Source organism: Python bivittatus, unplaced genomic scaffold (assembly GCF_059951505.1).
Source record: "Python bivittatus isolate LINGU-HERP-01145 unplaced genomic scaffold, Pbiv_v1 ctg000680_np1212, whole genome shotgun sequence".
Taxonomy (NCBI): Eukaryota; Metazoa; Chordata; class Lepidosauria; order Squamata; family Pythonidae; genus Python; species Python bivittatus.
Genome location: NW_028277095.1, coordinates 2047655 through 2065526, shown reverse-complemented (window position 1 = coordinate 2065526; position 17872 = coordinate 2047655).

Below are 17872 nucleotides of genomic sequence, written 5' to 3'. Positions count from 1 at the left end.
CTATATGAATACATTTAAATATTATGCCCCTATTAAAGCTTAACTAAAGAAGAAAACCTCCAAGTTTTTTTTTTAATCTTATAAAATAGAAGCAAAATAAAATTAGGCTTTAAGAGCTCTTCACCTTTTGGGGGAGTGGTTTGGGGGAGTGGATTCTGACACTGGTAGCTAAAAATTTGGCAGGCAACATTCCCTTTTCTAAATGTTGCAAGTATCTTTTCTTCCATCCTGAGAATAGAATGTTTCTGTCACCAATAGACATGATATCACAGTATTTTTTTTAATGAAATACCACGTGCTAAACACATACACACACATATAGGGCTGTGATGAATTCCTCTGCCTGGTACGAAGCATCAGGAATCCTCCTCTTTTCCCCCTCAAGTGGGGCCATACATTTCAGACACCTCCATTACAACTGAGGACCATTTTTCCTTGTTGAGAAGCTATACCATTTTGGATTCCATCCGTAAAGGCTGTATGGTGGTGGTGGTGGTGGGGAAATAACAACAGCAACCCTAATAATATAGTGGAAGTGGATTTGTTCAGATGTTCTTGCTGTTTGACCTCTTATTTCTCAGCTGTTGATTCTTCTTTGGAAGTTAGCAGTTGGCCTCTAATAATGGAGCTTATTTTCTCATTCTTGCGCACCAGGTGGATCTGAAAAGACTTTCTTTGGCATTTCGAACACAGCCCTTCTCCTTTCCTTGTCCTCTGCCCCTTGTGGGGACTGTGTGCAAATAAATCAACTCATAAATATAAAGCAGACTTTATTTTCCTTTCAATGACGTATGGGAATATAGGTTTTGTGGACCCTTCTCAAGTCTTCTTAAGGACAGACATTTTGTTTTCACACACCTTACATTTTTTCTTAGTCTACTCCCAATGTTTCTTTGGGGAATCAGAAAAATAAGGGACAGACTAGGGAGAGTGATAGCTGGTGGAAATCTTGAACTGGTAGAGCTCTGGTAGAAAGAGCCTGTTCCGAGGGTGACAAGGTTTTGTCATGATGTTAGCAGAAGGCAAGGGCCAAATGTTTACTATTTTATATACCTTGGGTCCTTGAGGGAGGGTTTGTTTGTTTTTTAAGGGCAAAATAAGCTTAGCAAGGTCTTAAGTGTTTTTCTGAGAACACAACATATAGCCTAAGTATATGTCGGTAAAATGCATATATTTCCTAGCTGATGAGATGCAGTCAACAATAATGCTGGCTTGCAAGATCATTGCTTAATTAGAGGCGAAAGATGAAAGATCCCAGCTTGTATAGAATAGTGTGAGCATCCTTAGGTAAAACTGCACTCTGGTTGCCCTAAGTCAGTGTTTTTCAACCTTCGCAACTTGAAGATGTGTGGACTTCAACTCCCAGAATTCCCCAGCCAGCCTTGGGAAAAGGCTAAAATATATATTGGGAAATATGAATTATAGATTGTTCTGGATATGTATGAAGATGGGAATCCAGAGATTACTTATCACTGTATGTTAGACTCTGGTGAAACAGTCCCCTTTCATGTTCTGCCAGAATTTCTCTGCCAGTAGAATTAAAATGAAGATTCAAAGAAAAGAAAGTGTGTTCTAGGATAATTAAGCTTCATTCTCCTCCCACATAGTTTAACATTTCCTTGTAGAGGGTCTTTCCCTCTCCAACTGTAACGTAACAATGAGAAAAGTATGGAGGAAAAGGTCGTTAACTATTTTACCTTTCCATATGATGATCACGAAGGATGTATGAGTTATTGGACCCAGCATATTACATTCTGGTCCACATAATTGTGTCTTGCTGATAGCTGGGGAGAGACTTCCATATGACTATATAGCTGAGAATGATCAGATTTGCTGCCAATTTCACAGTGGTAATTGAGTTGCACAGTTCATGATGATCTCACCACTTGTAGCCCTCAAGCAATTCAGTAGAGCAGAAGGCAGAGATCGGTATTTCTGATCCCCAGTAATGTGGTATTTTATATCTCTATCTCTATCTCTCTATCTGAATGAAGTCAACGCCTGGGTGTGAATGACATACTGAATAAGCCACAAATTAGAAGAACAAGAACAAGCATGATTACAGTCAGTGGCCAGGGCAAAAGGAGAGAGGAAAAGTACAGCAAAGGACTCATGTGCATTATAGGTAAATGGATAAGTAGGTAAATATAAAGTAGCATAAACAATTATAGATGCCACAGGTGAACCGACCATATTTTAATTAGTTCATGCAACCCCAGGCTATGTAATCTGTTTCCAGTTCATACAAACCTAGAAAAGTGGAGGAATTGAATTAACCATGATGAACCCTGGGCAAATGTCATGCAAACAAAGTCAGTAAGGTCTGGAGCAATCCTGAGAGGAAAGTTGAGTGGGACAAACACATTCAAGACAACAAATTAGAAGAGGAATTCTGGAAATAATCAGATAACCAGGCTACAAACAACTAGCATTATCATCATCGTCATCATCACAAGCCAAGCTGGAGATTTTCATACTCTGAACTCTCACAGCTCCAACCAAAGCTTGGCTATAGTTGATCAACAGCATTCCCAACAGATCGGCTCACCGGGACAGCTATTATTATCAAATAAGCCTTTTATTTCTGAGAAAACCAGACAGTTCTGATCCAAGTGGCTGCTGAACTTCCATTTTATGATGCTGGTGCTCCCAGAACTCAGAAGATCTTTCCTCTTCATAATGCAGAGAATCCTTACATGCTAGGATTCTTCCAAGGATAAGTTCACCTTTTTGCCTTGTGGGACATATTGGAATTCTGGAAACCATGTTGGCATTCTCACCAAGTCTCAACGATGGGGTTGCTGGCCTATTTACAAAAGTGGCTATTTGTGGTAGGCTTAGCTAATCATAAACATCTGTTTGCCAGAAAGCAAATTATGAGGTTTATTTAAGATACTATGTCACTGACATGCAGAACTCAAGGGGCCATTTCTCACACTCAGCCACATAAAAAACCTTAACACTCAGTGGATTATATTCCAACATGCGCAAAATATAACTTTTATAGCAAGCTTGCTTGCATATTACATGTGTGTGCTGACTCTTGCAATCCTCCTTAATAGAAGGACTGTAGGATTTTGCCACAAAGGTGTACCATTCAGTCCTAGACCTACCACTATGTGTTCACTTGATCTGTGTGCTGCTGAAATTCCAGAAAACGCCTTACAGTTAGAGCATTATGTGAATCCATGTAACTATCCAGAGTTTTGCAACCTTGGCAGCTTTCAGATGTGTGGCTGGGGAATTCTGGGAGTTGAAGTCCACACATGTGAAAGTTGCCAAGGTTGAGAAACACTGCAACTATTCATTGATTTTCTCCTTTGCACTGTATATTTGTAGTCTTCCCCAGTTTAATCCAGGTTGTTAAAGACATACCCAGTTAGAAATTTGTTGATATCTTTACAGACTGGCAGGGATCTCAGGGTATATAGAGCCAAGATCATTCCATTGTTAACCTATGGAGCTGAAATTTGGGGTTCTTTGGCAACCCCGTCCTTAGAAATACCACAAAACAAATTTTTAAGAAGAATTCTTCTGGTTGGACCAACGGTTCCAGCCAGTGCTGTTAGGGCAGAAACAGGTATTTTCCCATTAAGTGTATCTGCCCTATTAAAAGTAGTAAAATATTGGAGACGATTGATTGAGATGGAGGAGTTTAGACTGCCAAAACAATGCTTTTTAGAACAATTGTCAGCTCCCGAGATCACCAATTGGGTTGGACTTTTGTATAAAGCTACAACAACTATGGGCCTCTCCCCCCTTTTACTTCAACCCCTTGGAGACCAGGCAGTTAAAATCATTAGACAAAGAGCACAAGATATTAGTGCTCAACAAGATATTGAAATCTTATCTGCTACGAAGTCGGTTGGCTTAGCCAGAATTAAGACTATTTTTGGTATAGAAAAGTATTTGACAGTCCCAACTCCCTTAATGTATCGCAAAATCTTTACACGATTAAGATTTAACCAGCTGGAAACTCAGGAAGTAACGGGCCGGTACGCAGGCATACCATATCAGGAGAGACTTTGTTTCTGTGGTAAAAGTAGAGTGGAAAATTTAGTCCATATAATCTTTGAATGTCATCTGTATGAACAAATAAGACAGAAGTATATAAAGCAGTATATTACAGTTAGACCTTATATATCCTGTGATTTTATATTGGACCGATTATTGTCAGGCTACAATCAACATGTGGTTAGGAGTATCACTAAGTTCATTAATAAGGCGATAAAAATTAGAGAGGAATTTAGAGCAACCAATGTCATAAATTGTAAAGATGATGAACTGAGTTAAGACAGTTCTGGTTTTATAATTATAATTTTAACTGTATATTGGATTTTATAATTATAATTTTAACTGTATATTGGATTTTATATTTAATATGGTATTAGATTGTTTTTATGAAATTGAAATGGCCAGAAGGCTAATCAATAAAGATTGACTGACAGACTGGCAGGGATGGGGGAGATTGACTGAGTTTTAAAAATATGTCCTGGCAACTGGTGCTTTTTCTTAGAAGAAGAGGAAGAGGAAGAGGAAGTTCTTAGAGCAGTGCAGGGCTTTCATTAGAGACCACATCTATCCTAAATTATCATATGGTTACACAAAAACTTTGCCGAACTGGGGGTGAACAAAGGTTCACTTCAGAGATCTATTTCAGAATGAGGTGCTATTATTGCATGGCACCCAGGTCATGCAGTGATGGAAATCAAAAGCATTTCTTTAAATACATAAACCCATATATACATGCAAATTTATGGGAACATGGACTGGTGACCCTGAATGTTGTAGATGCAGTACATTGATGGGGAGCCAGGTTGGGGAAAAGTATATATGTACTCCTTGTCTAATTCTTTCATTTGCGAGTCTAAGTTAAAGGTGGAGTTCGCAGCCACTGGAGGCCCAGAGTGCCATTGCATACTGTCACATGAAGATCTTGTCATCTGCCTCCAACCAGCTGAAATCTCTTGAGAGATGGTGGAGATCTCATCTGGAGTTAGGGTAAGATCTCATGTGACATTACCAAAATCTTGTAAGCGTTTATGTGAATTTTTAGTATTGTTAGTGATCATGCCAAATTGCTGAATCTTGCAAGCTTTGATATTCTGGGATCCTGGCTTTTTCAAAATGTTCTTCAAGATTATTTGAAATGGAATCTACATTGGAGGGGTTGCTAGAGCCACTTGGGAACTGATGATTGCTCTGGTGCCTACAAATACTGTATTGCTAAAATCTCAAAGCAAAGCAAAAACTCACTTCATGGATGTGAAACTGAGAGCAGATTTTCAGGCTGGTTGGACGTCAAAGTTAAGAACATTGCTTGCTTTCTTAAAGTGTCTTTAAAAGCTTTCATAGAAGGCTGTGCTAAACAGGAATTCTGGAACACTTTTAGTACGGGGAAATGTCAGCTACCTAGCCAGTTGCCAAACAGGAGATACAAAAGATGCAGCATTTTTTTTCCTGGCACCAGCTAAAACAGGCTGCACTTAAACCACTGATGCATTGCAGATAAAATGTAGATCAGTTCTCCTTGGCAAGCAGCCTGCCAAGATGCAGTGCTAGCTAGACATATTTTCTACAACTGGGAATACTGAGTTATTCCTAGTTTAATTATAATAATGATCATAGTTGAGACAAAGTGTCCACACCATCTTTGTGAAGTTTGCACAGATCCTCCATATTTGTTCCTTTTCCTCCTCCGAAGAGAATGAATGTTGCCTCTCTTTAAAAAAAAAAAAAAAATGTGTGGGGCTATATCAGTGGTCCTCTAAACTGTTGTCACAATTATTCCTTATATAAAGTAACAAACTTCAGGTCTCAGAAAACATCTTCCACCTGATTTATTTTCTGAGGCTGCAGAAGCTGTATGCTGTGTGTCCTTACCAGTAGGTTTGGGTTATAGTCCTAAATACCCCTGGCAGAAAATCCCATTGAAGCTTAGATGTTACATCTGGTAAGTTCTTTGGGTGTGGTTCACACCAGAGTAGATACACCTAGGATTGCACAAGTGAAGCACCGAAAAAAGTAATGGAAATGAAATAGGTGTCCATATTCAAGCTTTGGTGTAGCTGCAGTTCAAATATTGTCTATTATTCTTATCACCAAATCTCAAACCACCCAAGGAGAACTTACAGAAGAAATTATAGAAAAGGACAACCAAAATCATAAGTTGCTTTGAATTGTTCTCTCTTTTCTGGAAAAAAATATATATTCCTTTCCAACTTAGAAAAAAATTGGATGGAAAACTGGGGAAAAAAGATTATTAATTTATTCAATTTTACCTGCCATTCCACAAAATGCCACACTCTACTTGACAACCAGTAAAAAACAAATAGTTTAAGTTGTGCTTAAAACATTACAAATCATCAATGAAAAACTCACAAATATATTTTTTAAAAACTAGCATCCTTAAAACTAACTTTCCTATTAGACTCTATTAAAAGAGGGAACTAATAGCTTTCAACGGAATTATCATGTACAAACTGCCTTTGAAATGTTAATCTTCTTATTTCTATCTCTCTCTGTTGTCATCTCCAAGAAAGTCAGCAATGGTTTGATTGATCAGGTTCAATTTTTCATTTTTTCATATATAAAGAAAATTTATACTCATATTTTTATACATTTCTTCTCCTGATTTGCACATTTAGGGTATGTGTTATGGTGGAAAGAAGGAAGGAAGGAAGGAAGGAAGGAAGGAAGGAAGGAAGGAAGGAAGGAAGGAAGGAAGGAAGGAAGGAAGGAAGGAAAGATTTGTTGACAGCAATGAAAATTCACACTGTACATCTTCATGGACTGGTAAGCATCAGGAGGAACAAACTCCACATTTTCATTTGCTAATGTATGAGATTATGAAACACTGGCTTCCAAGAGAAAAGTGTCTCACAGGACAATCTGTGTTTGTTTCAAATAATAGGACTCATCACATTTTTATGGAAATGAACATGCTGCTTATCTTCTTCAAAAACAGATAAGTTGCATTAAAAATTACCAAATGTGGTCTGAGGACCATCCAATGAAACTGTGTGTCCTTCTCAACAACATTATTAACCTGCAAAGCAACAACAGCTTATCAGCTGTTGAGTTCCTTAACAGAAGCTTGGCAAGAAATAAAAATAAATGAAGAACTGCAGGAAACAGCACAATGCTTGCAAGGAGATGACAGACAATTGCCTCTCACCTGCTGTTGCTATGCTCATATTCCGATATTAAGAAAGAAACCTTGGTGGACGTTGGTGTTTGATGAGTCAGATGTGGGGGAGGGTGATGTGCTGGTAGTGCTCTTCCTGGCACAGTTCTAAAGAGAACAGTTAATGGGCTTGCTTGTATTGTCTAAATGTTCCCCAAGCTGTCTGCCTATCCCTAGACATCTCCACCCACCTGCCCAGCAAGAATCATGTTAGCTCACTCTTCCACTTGGCAAGAGTTGGAATTTGTTGAGTTTCTATTATTCATTGCCTACATTCGTGATGTGTTTGCCAGTGCCAAAAGAAGAAACACCATAGTCTACATGAATGCTCGGAAAACAGAAAGAGGAACATTCTGTTGTTTTCAGACAGCTTTCTGCTTGATTGGAAGAAGGATTCTTATATTAGCTGGCAATATCCTTCCTACCAGGGTGTTTTTCCCCCTTCTTAAATGGCAGGGCTGGAAAAAAATTACACCTTTGGAATGTAGATCCTATTATAAGGAAGGGAAAATCATTTACATATTTTCCAAGGATAGGACTCCCCTTTAGGGTGACAGGAAGACCACTACTGACATAAACCCCTTCTCGTGATCTCTTTCTTGGGGATCTAATGGAGGCATGGGAAGTTGCAGACCAGTGGAGAGAGGATTGTGGAATAAAAGACAGAACGTTCACATGCCAGAAAAATGTAACTAATATATATAAATAGTATATATAAAAACTAACAGCAGTGCATGAAGGCCTAGCAGCACAGATGAACCAGCTGCTAGCAGCAGACTCCCACCCAGATTGGCTAACACAAGGAAGGACAGTGCTGATCATTAAAGACCTCACAAGGGAACAGCACCATCGAACAACTGACAAATAACCTGCCTCCCCACAACATGGAAAGTTCTATCAGGCATCATAGCCGCCAAGCTACAAGACCATATGGGCCAGTACATGAGCACAGCTCAGAAGGGCATTGGGAACAACACCAGAGGCTCAAAACACCAGTTACTCATAGATAGAGCAGTCACCTGAGACTCAAGGTCTAGACAGACCAATCTGAGCACAGCTTGGATTGATTACAGGAAAGCCTATGACTCAATGCCGCACACATGGATCTGTGAATGCCTGGCATTATACAAAGTCAACAGGACACTAAGGACCTTCCTCAAGAACTCAATGGGACTGTGGAAAACAACACTGGAAGTCAACTCAAGACAGCTCACACAAGTGGCCATCAAGTGTGGCATATACCAAGGCGATGCACTGTCCCCACTGCTGTTCTGCATAAGCTTAAACCCCTTCAGCCACAAGGACTAGATATGGGTATAAGTTCAAGAGTGGAACTACCATCAGCCCCTCCTCTACATGGATGACATCAAGCTGTATGCTAAGAGTGAACAAGATATCAACTCACTGATCCACCTGACACGGATCTACAGTGAGGACATTGGGATGTCATTCGGACTGGAGAAGTGTGGCAGGATGACAGTAAAGAGAGGGAAGGTAGTTAAGACTAATGGGGTGGAACTATCAGTGTGCCACATAGCAGACAAAGAGGCCAGCTACAAATACCTTGGTATCCCACAGTCACATGGGAACCATGATGAGGAGGCAAGGAAGACAGCAACATCCAAGTACCACCAAAGGGTGAGACAGGTCTTGAAGAGCCAGCTCAATGGGAAGAACAAGATCCATGCCATCAACATGTACACCCTGCCAGTCATTAGGGGACATGGAGGCTGCCAGTGTGAAGACCCAGAAGCTCCTCACAATGTACGGAGGTTTCCACCCCAAGTCCAACACCCAGAGATTGTACACCAGCCACAAAGAGGGAAGGCGGGGCCTGATGAGTGTCAAAGCCATTGTCCTGGACAAAACCCCGAGCATCCAGGAGTACATCACTAAGATGGCACCCAAAGATGAGCTGCTGAGAGAATGCCTGAGGCAGCAGCAGACATGGCAGGAAGTTCAAGCAGAAGAAATGCCACAGCAAGACAAGCCCCTGCATGGAATGTACCATCGACATATAGCTGAGGTGGCTGACTCTGGGAAATCCTATCGGTGGCTGGAAAGGGCTGGACTAAAAACAGCACTGAGGCACTGATCATAGCAGCACAAGAACAGGCACTAAGCACCAGATCCACAGAAGCAGGGGTCTACCACACTAGACAGGACCAAGGTGCAGATTGTGCAAAGGGACCTCAGAGACAGTCCAACACATAGTGGCAGGGTGTAAGATGCAGGCAGGAACAGCATACACTGAACGGCACAACCAAGAAGCTAGCACTGTGGACAGGAACATCTGCACAGCGTATGGGCTAGACCCCCCAAGTCCAGATGGGAGATTCCACAGAAGGTCATGGAGAATAACAGGGATAAGATCCTGTGGGACTTCCAGATCCAGACGGACAGGCAGGTACTGGCCAATCAGCCAGACATCGTGGTAGTAGACAAAGACCAGAAGACAGCAGTAGTGATAGATGTAGCAGTGCAGAGAATTAGGAGTTGTAGAAATGCCATTTCCTTCAAGATGGCATGTCTGCTGGCCAGCTGCCTGAAACAAGAGTCTTCTGTGTCTGTGTTGAGATTTTTTTTGTGGGTCTTTTTGAATCTCTGTTCAACATATATTTTAGGCATTTTCTATGTAAATCCTATTCAGTTGCTTTCTATCTTGGAAACGTTTTGAATGTTAGCCTCCCTTGACCAGAGCTGCTAGGTTTGGATTTGGTTGAAGTTTCTCATGGAGTAGCTAGATAAGAATTGTTATTGCAAACTAGAATGAAGCTGCATTGAACAACTGATTACCATATATTAGCATGAGGGTGGAGTTCCCTTCTTCAGCTGTTGTTTCTTCTTCTCAGCTTTTCCATATCTCAACAGACTTTTTGCTTTATGCTTCATCAACATGAAGTAGTTGTTGATTGTTGACATAACTGACATCTCTATTCTGAAAACCTCTGGATCTAAGCTTCTTTTTCACAATGAAGACACTCTGAGAAAGGCATGCAGGTAGGGGAGTATGAATTTGCCTTGATCTGATTTAATTCTGCAAAACAATTTGAAAAAGCAAAGCTGTGTTTACGCATGTGCTCCGGTCGGATTTTCAGACTGGATCCAAATCTTCCCAAATCAGTTCAGAGATGCCCAATTAGATTCAATCCTTCAAATCATTTTGAAGATTCAGTTGGGAAATTTGAACCAGTTTGTCAAATTGTTCAAATAGGATATTCACACAGCCCTGTACAGGGGCTATGTTTGCAGGTTTATCTATGTAACACCAAAAAAAGAAATACACACACACACACACACACACACACACAGATATGCATACTTCAGGATATGTTTGCTGAATATTATCAGGCATATCCAGTAAATATTTGCTGATAATCAATAAGAAACCACAGATATTGTTAACAGTGGTTAAGTTTTTGTCCATGACCTTAAGGACAAATCAGCATTTCTAACTACATGATAGAGCATTCAGATTTTGTGTTGTCTGCATAATATTATGCCAGAGTCACTTGTTTGTAACTAAGAATTGATATTTTTGCTTTCTTTCTGATTCCTCCATTCAGTCATTCCAATTACAGGAAAAATGCATCCTGATTTAGATAAATAAAGAGAAATTCTCTTTAAGAGCTTGTTTTACAAGCACATTCATTAAGAAGCAGAATGCTTTTTTTAAAAAAAAATAGTAATGGAAAACAATTTGGCAGTTCAAAGAATTGCTGTTTTAGTTGGATTCGCCAGCTAAAAGGCTTCTGGTTCATGATAAACCCAAGAAAAGAAGGAATATTGCCTCTGTTGCTTGGATGAGGGAGGACATACTCAATATTATATCTTAGAAGACAAAAAAAAAAAATCAAAAGAGGAAGAGGAGAAGGAAGGGAATATTAATATATTAGTAGTATGGGGGAAACATCCTTCTTGATTCTTGGTGGTGTAGGGAAACCCTCTTATATCTGGAAACTGAAAAAAAACTAGCCTTTTGCAAAGATACTTGAATCAACGTGAGCAAAAGAAAGTAGGAAAAGATACTTGAGAATTGCAGTTCATGGATAGGCTGTGATTTTACTGCATTGTTAAAACTGCACTTCCCACTCTGGAAATCCACATCTCTGTGGACTGCAGAATAGTACATAAAAAAACCCAAATCTGCAGTTATGTATTTGTTACTGCAATTAATAATTTAAAAGCATCTGACAGCATCTTACCGGTCTGGGTTAATCTTGGAAAACTCAACAGGATTAAATCTGCTTAGTATTTGGATGGCAGAGCCCTGGGAAACCTCAGTGCTATAGAGCAGAAACCCTAAAAGAAAATAGCAGCAAATCATTTCCATAGAAAGCTACGTGAACACATCGATGAAATCACCAAGATTCAAGCTTGACTCAGGAGAGACTTCTCTTCTAAAAATCACTCATAAAACCAGCAAGAGCAACACCACATTGAAAAAAATAATCACATCACCCAGAAATATATGAAACCACAGTCTCTTGTTTGTCTGAAGGATCTCTTTTAGATGGAAACTGTGAATGCATGATGTTTCTGGTTATGCTGAAACTATATGTAAGAGAATATGAACATATGCTCATACAGGATGTGGTGGACTGGGACCTCAGAGGGGGTGCCTAAATCTTCCATTCACAACTCTACTGCAACTTTGCACAACTCCTGAGGAGTAATGCAAGGAGTAGTATTCGGTAATACTACAAACAGCCACTTTATTCCTAGGAAAGTCTTCTGTGCCCTAGTTTACTTAGGAGGAAACAAGTGGCAATTTTCCTTCCTTCCTTCCTTCCTTCCTTCCTTCCTTCCTTCCTTCCTTCCCCCCTCCCCTATTAACTGATTTGCTGAGGTATGCAGATTCTTAAACTGATTCAACAGAACCGTGCTTCGTTTGTTCAACATGAAGGCGGAACAGTTCATAAAACACTATACAAGAGAATATCTTTGCTATTTTACACTGGTGCCTGTTTCATTTGTTTCCTCTATTTCCATCTGTCAGTGCTTGAAGTCTCTAGTAAAGAAGCTATTTCTAGTTATAGATTTCTAGTTCATCATGACCAGTGGAATAACTTGATGGAGATCCTCTTTTCAGTAATGTTTGAAAAAGCTATCAGTCCTGGACTGCTGGTCCTGATGCATCATTTGGATTGGTCCTGATTAACTTAGACCAGATTCAAATGAGACAAATGGACTTCATTAGTTGTAGAAAGGGCTATTAATTTATCTTGCGGGTGTTCATTAAACAAATCCCCCACAATTTGACAATCAATACAAACTGGGCTCAGCTAAGGTGTCACTCCCCACTTCCAAAGGATACTATCACTTAACATCACTAGTTAATTGGGTGAATTATTGCATTCATAGAGGGCTATGTTTAAAAACCTCATTAGTTTAATGGGAGCCATCAGAACTGCCTTTAGCAAGTACCAATCCAAACATTCCAAAATTCCTTCCATGCCACATTTCTTTTTGCATGCACTGAGACTTCAATGGGCCAATGTTTGCAAACAGGCAATCTAGACATGGTTTCTGAAGAGAGCTAGTGCAGGAAAAAATGCCTACACTTTTTTTTTCCTGCCAGTTTGTCTATCATGTAATGAAAGAGAACTTTGCTTGAGAATGTAATTCAGGAAGTGGAGTATGGGGCTCTTGTACATACTTAGTGATGAATAATCAATTTCTAGTTCAGTTTTCAGACTCTAAAGAGAATATTTGAATATTCCTCTTTCCTGAGAAGCATCAAAACGGTTGAGTCAGCAGGAAGAAAAAAGTCAACAAGGAATGGTTTAACAACCCAGGCAATCTCTGACCTTTCAATATTCATAGTTAATCTTTCTTTCTTTGTAAAATAAAGCATCTATTACTCGTTCTGTTTCCTGTGCATTTCTCTTTCTGGAAGAATACTTCCCTGTTAATTCTTACTTCAATTTTTTCCCCAGCTCACTGCAGTCTATTATCTAGTTTCCTCAAAGCAAAAATGAGAAATGTATAATAATTTGCAGGGGACAGGAGCTTGTAAGATGTATTTTCTTTGTTTGAAGAATGTGTGAAAAAGTGAAGGCAATGTTTTAAAATACTATTTTAATTGCAGTGGATTTCCTCAAAATGTATAAAACTATTTACAGCATTAAGAAATGGCAACGTTTGGGTATTCTGTACAAATGTGCAACTCAAATCCAATTCTAATGTCCAAGTATAAAGAGAAGCATCTTGGTGGGGGGGGGGACATGGGGAGCAAATGACAAGCATTACGCCATCACAGTGCATATTCCATCTTTTCTACGTGTGCTTCATCATATCACACACATGTACAAGGGGGTGGAACTGTGCTGTTGTGATACGTGTTTCATCATTTTGGTGGAATCATTGGATTCTTTCAATGCCTTCAACTTCTTTGATGAGCAATCTATCTAAAAAATAGAGGTATTCATCCCTGATGGAAGAGAGGCATCCATAATGTCGACAGTATAAGCCAATTGTTATCTACCCGGCTGGCATTTCTGTGGTTTAAATTAAACCTCACTGAACAAGTCTGCCATTTTTTTCTTCTTCCCTGGAGCTCTCTCCAGAACAGGAAAAAAATAGTTTAGAAAGGAATGACATTACCATTAAACTACTTCTACCATTAAAATATTGCCCGTGTCCACGCTGGACTCTTGAGACTCTTGTCCCAATCTGTCAGTTGAGAGACAATCAATGCAACTAAATCTGTGTGGATGCAGAAGTTTGTATATATGTGTGTAATCTAGCAGTTTGCAATATCTGAACTATGTCAGGGTTTTTTTTTCTTGTTTTCTTGTTCTTTTCCTTGGAGGGAACAAAAAAAAATGTTTATATTTAGCAGCTGTTACAATGGAAGATATTTTTCATCTGTCGTTAGCTCCAAAGGGTTCTCTATCTTCCAGCAGGTATGATTTCATATCCTGCTGCTTGTCAACTCAATGCACTTATCACATTGACAGGACTAGCTCCAGCAATACACAGGACAATCACTACTTAGACACTTGTCATGTCATAAGTGTTATGATATTATCGGGAGTGGTAATACTTTTTCAAATCTTATAATAACACTTTTCAAAAAGAATCCTACCAAATTCAGAGTTCATGAGATTCTTTCTTAGTAATTCATTCAAGCCAATAAAGTTAAAAAACATTTTTTTTCCTTAGAACTGGATATTGATATATTGATATTTGTGAAATAGATGCAATAAAAAAAAACCAGTGCAACTCTATAGAATTGCATCTGCTAAGAAAATTATTCCCTTACATCATTTCATCTTGCCTTTCTTCTTTTGTTCAATATCTCTGGGACAACTCATACAGTATAAGCTTCAGGCTCAAGGTAGAGTTTGAAATTCCTCAAATTGCCAAATCCCTATTCATGGCCAGTGCAGCCACTATAATCCACTCCATTTCACTTTTTGCATGCAACTGTAATTTAATTTGTCTAAAATTAGTAGGATACAAGACCCAGAGCTGTACAAAATATGATTCAGGAGATCGATTTGAAGGCAATTTGATCTAACCTCAAAGCTTTTGCTGTACAACTGAATTAGGACATTTAATACTGGGTGTCTGGGATGTAAATGGGAAGCCTGACTAAGATAACATTTGTTTGGTAGTCTGGGCTGAGTTGAACAGAGTTTAGTGTGACAGAGCTTAATGTGGCAGGATAATACTAGTGAGATCATTTACAGCAAGGATGTGGATTTTGCTTCAACCAACAAGAGAGGCTTTTAAGGGTTGAGATGATATAAATTTACCCCCCAGAGACCATCCACTCCCATTTGTAGCCTTACCACACACCTCCAGGAAAGAATGGCCTCCCAAAAAGGTTGTCCACACCTATCCTGATGACATCACCACATCACCAGATGGCCTTCTGCCGCTCTCCAGAAAGTTAGGAGGTTGATCCGTAACCCCCAATTCTTCAGAAATATCCACATCTAGACTAAGCTATTATGTGGTTTGGTTGACTTTGGCTTGCTGAATTTGGTGAACCCAATTACATTTGGTTTAGTTCACTAAATCATAATCTATAGCATTGACTTTGCACAATATATGAACTTGGTGTGTAAGTTTAAAACAGTTTCCTCCTCCCCCGTCCCAAATCAGTGAAGACAAAGTGTGAAATGGGACCATCTTACTGCTGGTTATGACTGATCTTCTAGCAGTCTCTGAGAAAATAACTAAGATTAGCCCCTCTCCTGTTGATCAATGAATGATGCCATACCATGAAGTACCACAACTCAGAAGGGAATTATAAGAGAAAAGCATACCTATTCTACACAGGGATGTAGTAATGACTGGGGCATTACAAAATGAAATTATATATGCCAGTTGATGACCTCCAATGAAAATACATTTGAGGATGTTATTGGGCAACAGAAATTACTGCTGACTGCTAAAGGGGAACAGGGTAGGTCAAATTTATCATCATCCTGTCAGCAGTTCCAACATGGAATGAAAGTTTGAACTCTTCAGTTTTGGCTTAATATCCAACTGAAAGATATCTCTGCCATAGGTATGTTTGGAGTGTTTCATGAGTCAGAGGAAATTATTAACACAGACCACAGTTTTATTTGTTTACTTTCTTTCTTTTCATTTGTCATTCTGACTTTCCAGACTTTCCAAGCCACTGACTCTGTCTGTGAAAACACAAAGACTGAATCTACAGTATACTTTTAAAGCCATTTCTTCCTTTCGCTGACATTTGATGGGAAAAATATCTGCTTCTTTATCATCCCATTAATCCATCATAATTCATTAGCTCTTCTCTTCTCTTCTCTTCTCTTCTCTTCTCTTCTCTTCTCTTCTCTTCTCTTCTCTTCTCTTCTCTTCTCTTCTCTTCTCTTCTCTCCTCTCCTCTCCTCTCCTCTCCTCATAAGGTACATGAAATCCATTCTCTTTTATGGTTCCATAGTTGGAAAGATATTTCCACATTAGTGATGTAAAATGAAAGACAAGTTATATTTAAATATGTGTCATACTCATTATGTTATCTTCTAGAATCTAAAACTATGCTAGACATTAGAGACAGCCAGTGTCATCCTCTGGCATCTGCCTCTGCTGCAATTGCCTCACTCCGCCTAATGGTAGAGCCAGCCTTGCTGATGCAGACTTTTGTGGGAGTAATAAATCCCACAGTTCTCAGTGGGACTTCCTTCAACATAAATATGTATAGAGTTTGGCCTGTGCTAAGAGACATAAATGCACTTTGTCAAAACAAAGAGCTAATCTGATTTGCCTTTTCAAAGAAATTTGAGTTGTTTTTAATTGTTTTAAGCCAGTGGTCTGGGGGAAGGCTCCTCTTAGTCTTCTAAGCCTTCTCCTCCAGTGCTGTTCAAGACATTTCCAAGCTAGGAGGCTCCACTGTTGTCTGCACCATGCACCAGAGGTTGTCCAGGCACTGGCTTTTGATGTATACAGGAATGACATATCTTTTATTTTCTCTTAATGGCTCTTGCAAACCACCATCAAGTTTATCTCTACATTCCTCTACAGATAAGGCTGCATATTTTTTTATTCTTAGGGCCCATGCTTAGCTGTGTTCATAGAATGATGGTTGGATTGATCATCATCCACGTCCACTATGCTGATTACCCACACTATGGTCAGTTGTTCATGCCCCTCTCTCCCTGCCTTTGACTTTGCCTTTTTTTTTGGAGGGGTGGCCTGTTTTGCCAGTTACCTGCTTTGGCTGTTTGCTGATATTTAATAAATAAACATTAAACCATGTTTTTTGCTCATTGATCTGAGTGGGGCCAATGCGCTTGCTCTGATCTCAGTATGGGGATTGACTAGAAGTGTGCTGGATGTGCATAAACCAGAAGTGACCCACAATTATTTCCCATTAATGACAACAAAGCATAATAAAAAGCATTTATAGCTGTAGCCGTCCAAGTGTGGGAGGAAATGCAAAATCCTTAGTAGAATTATACCTTCATTAGAACCAACAAAAGAACACAAAAGCTTTAATGCTCCTCACAAGTTTTTTTAAAATAAGCTGTTACCTACAAATGTAGTGGGTGGGATTCAGAAAAAGCAAGAAATCCAAACATTAGGCCAAAGTTTTAAGCCACCAAGCCTGCAGCAGTCTGAAGCTGTCTTGGTCTTAGCAGGAAAGAGAATCTTGGCATGGACCATTTTTCAATCATTGTGCTCCATAGATAAAAACAATGCCTTTTCTTGTAGAAATCGTAAATTATGAAGACTTTAGGAAGGCACGTATCTCAATTCACATGCATACACACTGCCACCATTATCACGTTTTCATATTTCTCACCACAGGGTGGAGGCTTTGAGTGTTTTCAATCCTGTGAAGTCATGAGACAAAAGAGACCACAGAAGTGAGATATTTAAACTGGCTGATCTCCTTAAGGAAGAGGCTACAATATTCTTCCAAAATCAGTTGTTGCTGCAGTATGTCTTTGTCCCTGTGAACCAATGGTTGGAAACGTGCATTCACACAAATGCTCACTTTTCTAAATAAACCTTGATCATTTCAAGTTTTTTTAATATGGCTCCTCGTCTTTTTTATAGTAAGAATTTGAAATGATGATAACACAATTTAAAAAGTGTTATTTGAAGCGCAAGGAACTGATCTAAGCAAAATTAACTACACTGACCTCTCCAATGTTTTAACCGGAAGAACTAATGTGGAGAACCTGAGAGACAGATAAACAA